The following is a 4,403-nucleotide window of genomic DNA, read 5'->3' on the forward strand; positions in this document are numbered from 1 at the left end:
AAAAAAAAAAAAAAAACAAAACAGAAATTTAAAGGCCAACATATTCACTTCCCTTTCTTCTTCTGATTATTTTGTTAATTCTCCAGTGCCCTGAGTGAAATATCTATGGTCTATTCTATTTTTCAAAATGACTACTCTGGGCCAGGCACAGTGGCTCACGCTAGTAATCCCAACACTTTGGGAGTCTGAGGAGGGCAGATCACCTGAGGTCAGGACTTTGAGACCAGCCTGACCAACATGGTGAAACCTCACCTCTACTAAAAATACAAAAATTAGCTGGGCATAGTGGCGGACACCTACATTCCTAGCTACTCAGGAGGCCGAAGTATGAGAATTGCTTGAACCCAGGAGGCCGAGGTTGCAATGAGCTGAGATCACGCCACTGCACTCTAACCTGATCAACGGAGGGAGACCCCATTTCAAAAACAATAATAATGACTACTCTGATCTCATCCTAATCTTTTATCTCCTTTATTAGGAAATTCTCTTTCGTCTACACTGTCATCCTGCCTGCTGTAATGATTCAAATGTTCTTCTAAGTAGACTTATAGATCCAAAAAAAATTATTTCTATTTCAGGAGTTCTTAACCTTTTTGTGCATGGACCTCACTGGCAGTCTGGCGAAGCCTATGGTCCCTTTCCCAGATTTCTTTTAAACGCATAATCAAATATATGTGATTGCAAGGGAAACCAATTATACAGAAATATTAGCAAAACAACTTAACAAACTAGTATGGTAACAATATATGTGCAGCTTTATTATCACATTAAATAACAAGATCTAATGGTGGGTCTAACAACACCAGAAATTCAAAGAAGTGATAAACATAAATGATATTCTGAGCTACCTGCAACTGTAAACAGGATACAAAAATACTCATAATTTTTACTGATGACAAAGTCATAGGCATTGCTAATTCTACTCTGGCTTGTAGTCTACATTCATAACTGAAGGAAATAATAAGTTTGTTAGCAGTCAATAAAAATAATGATGTCATTTTATCCTCTAGTGAAAGGACCCTTCTGTCAATGAACTCCAGTTTAAAACCCCTCTCTAGTTCAAAGTCCTGCTCAGAACTGATTTTCGTCATAAAGTTAAAAATAAAAACACTGGTTCCCCCTTTGGGCCTAATTCTCATCTGAACCTATCACTATGTCTCCCTGTTTTTATGCACATTTATACACAGAGCCCTGCGTGTACTTCTGCGGTTTGCCTAGCCAGCACCCATTACAATTTTGCCAGTCAATAAAAGGTGAAGTTGAAGGAAAAGGGATGGAAACAACCAACAGTCCCTCACTTCCAGACCTCCGACAGCAAGTGGAAAGATGCCAAGTACAGTGAGTGTCTGTGGTAGGTGGGCTGCCCCTAGACCCGTGTGTCCAGTTTGTCACACTTCCCTGCAGAACATCTTTATCAGCCACACTCAGAAGACATTCCATCTTGTTCTCGCCTCCCGTACTCAGTTTCCTATCTGCCGGGTAGCTCGTCTCTGGTCTCTACCCGAGGCCGCCCAGCGGTCCTCCTGTCCCTTCCCATCCCATCCCCCACGCGTCTCTCCCTCTCCTCAGCCCCAGGCCGCCCTGGCCCCGGCGCGCCGCCACATTTCTCCCCTGGGCCTAACCCAGTGTCCCCCGACCCCCACATCGCCCGACACTGACTGGAAGGGCCCAGAACCCCGAGGCCAGTTGGACCCGACGGCCCGGCCGTCAGGCGCAGGCTTGAGGCCCTAGGCCGGAGCAACCCGGCCGGGAGGCAGGGAACTGCACACCGCGCGCGGGCTAAACCGGAGCGCGCACTCACCAAGGGGCTCATGCGGAGGAGGACACGGAGGACTCTGCCGGACCGCCACTCAGCCTCGGAGCCGTCGCCGTCACCGGGGACTGCCACCGCCGCTACTGCCGCCACCTTCGCCACTCGCCTGTTGGCTCCCTCGCGTCCTGCAGCGGCGCCACCGCCACGCCAGCGCGCCTGCGCGGCGCCGCAGGGGGCCCCTGGGAGCCGTAGTTCCGCCCTGGCAGCCGGCGGCTCCCACTTCCGCCTTAGGCAGCCCTTAAGTCAGTTGCCTGCTAAGACGGTCGTGGGTGTCTGGGTCTGGAGTCGCCTTCCGGAATGTTGTTCAGCAGGCTTGAGCCCTGGTTTCCGCCTGTAGTAATGCTGGACTTGAAGAATCCGCCTGAGCAAGTATGTGTAAAGTAATCCCAGCTATTGCGGGATGCAGAGGTTGCGGTGAACCGAGATCGCGCCATTGCACTCCAGCCTTGGCAACAAGAACGAAACTCTGTCTCAAAAAAAAAAAAAAATGTAGAGCGTTTTATGTTTTCTGTGACAACGCTCAGCTGCCCAGGACGCATTATTCGAATGAATGACTTTCTGTCTCTCTTCTCTCTCTCACACACGCGCACACCCCTCACAAATCTCCCTTCACTTTTGTTCAAAATGCCATTAATTGGTTTGGATGGTATCTGGATTTTCAGTATTAAACCTGCTTTCCCACTTCTCATTTTCTAAAATCTTACTTATCACCAACATAACCATACAGTTATTTTAGGTAAGTCAATCGACAAACTGTCTAATAATTTTTTAAACAGAATAACTCATATATTCTGAGGTCAAGTTAGGTGAGTTGAACAGTCTAGAAACCTTAGAATTGGAAGATACCTCGTTAAAGGTCACTAGTGCAGCGGCCACCCAGGCAGGAATTCCCTCTTGTACATTCAACCAGATGGTCATCTTCTAGTTCAACAGTTCAAATTTCAGCGAGCTCACTCCCTGAAGTAATGCAGTCTGCTCCACTGTTGGACAGCTCTAAATGTTAGAAAGTTCTGCCTCCTGCTGAGCTGAAATCTGTTTCCCTTTATTTCCTTCCATTGCTAGTAGTCATACTGCCTGGAGCAATACAGAATGTCTTCCATTTGACAGCTCTTCAAAAAATTGAAAACAATGATTATATCCTCCAACACTGGGAGTCTCCAGGCAAAAAAAAGGAGAAAAGTAATAATCATTTTCCCAGCTATTTCAAATGTCAATCAGCACCCAAACTGCTTTCCATCTACTCACCTTCCTAGATGTGTCTCCTTCAGGGGCACAATGGTGCATGCCTGTAATCCCAGCACTTTGCCAGGCCAAGGCAGGAGGGTTGCTTGAGCCCAGGAGTTCGAGACCAGCCTGGGCAACATAGTGAAACCCCATCTCTACAAAAAATACAAAAATTAGGCCGGGCGCGGTGGCTCACGCCTGTAGTCCCAGCACTTTGGGAGGCCGAGGCGGGCGGATCACGAGGTCAGGAGTTTGAGACCAGCCTGATCAAGATGGTGAAACCCCGTCTCTACTGAAAATACAAAAAAATTAGCCTGGCATGGTGGTGCAAACTTGTAGTCCCACCTACTCGGGAGGCTGAGGCGGAAGAATCACCTGAACCCAGGAGGCGGAGGTTGCAGTGAGCCGAGATTGCACACCTGCACTCCAGCCTGGGCGACAGAGTGAGACTCCATCTCAAAAAAATCAAAAACAAAAATTAGCCAGGCATGGTGGCGTGCACCTATAGTCCCAGCTACTAGGGAGGCTAAAGTGGGAGGATCACTGAGACCAAAGAGGTCAAAGCTGCAGTGAGCTGTGATCATGCCACTGAACTCCAGACTGGGCAACAGAGTGAGAGCTGTTTCTTAACAACAACAAAATTGACAGAATTGCTTGTTTTGTGACTATATAGGCAGTAATAAAACCACCTACGGTAGGCTGATCAGGTGTTAGTGCTATCATGTTGCCATTCAGCTCATTCAGGAATTCAATTCAATCAGCTCTGTTACAAGACTTTACTCAAAGCACCACTGGCATGAAATAAGCAAGAAGGGCTGAGTTCCATGGCTCATGCCTGTAATCTCAGCACTTTGAGAGGCCCAGGCAGGTGGATCACAAGGTCAGGAGTTCGAGACCAGCCTGGCCAACGTGATGAAACCCTGTCTCTACTAAAAATACAAATATTAGCCAGGCGTGGTGGTGGGTGCCTGTAATCCCAGCTACTTGACAGGCTAAGGCAGAAGAATTGCTTGAACCCAGGAGGCAGAGTTTGCAGTGAGCCAAGGCCATGCCATTGCACTCCAGCCTGGGCCACAGAGCAAGACTCCATCTCAAAAAAAAAAAAGAAAAGAAAGAAGCAAGAGGATACAATTTACAATCTAGGGTGGGATGAAACTTCCACAGATTAAGGATCATCATCATAAACCAAGGTACAAAGTATTCTGAGATTCCCAGAGAGAATGGCCTCTTCAGGTCGAGGAGTCATGACCTTATGGAAGAAGTAACATTTGGGACTTACAGGATGGCTGGATTTTTTTGAGACGGAGTTTCGCTCTTATTACCCAGGCTGGAGTGCAATGGCGCGATCTCGGCTCACCGCAACCTC

The 4,403-nt window shown here is 47.7% G+C and overlaps 1 protein-coding gene across 10 annotated transcripts in view; it reads right to left on the reverse strand.

Annotated features, from left to right (window-relative positions):
* The window catches only part of GAPVD1 (GTPase activating protein and VPS9 domains 1), a 108,382-nt gene extending 106,415 nt beyond the window's left edge, over nucleotides 1-1,967 (reverse strand). For all 10 annotated transcript variants that reach the window (XM_017549149.1, XM_037745942.1, XM_017549155.1 and 7 more), the window contains exon 1: nucleotides 1,802-1,967. The gene's annotated coding sequence lies outside the window, so the exon portion shown is untranslated. The remainder of the gene's footprint in view (nucleotides 1-1,801) is intronic.
* Nucleotides 1,968-4,403: the final 2,436 nt, after the last annotated feature.

The sequence above is a fragment of the Cebus imitator genome, unplaced genomic scaffold (assembly GCF_001604975.1).
Source record: "Cebus imitator isolate Cc_AM_T3 unplaced genomic scaffold, Cebus_imitator-1.0 Scaffold216, whole genome shotgun sequence".
Lineage (NCBI taxonomy): Eukaryota > Metazoa > Chordata > Mammalia > Primates > Cebidae > Cebus > Cebus imitator.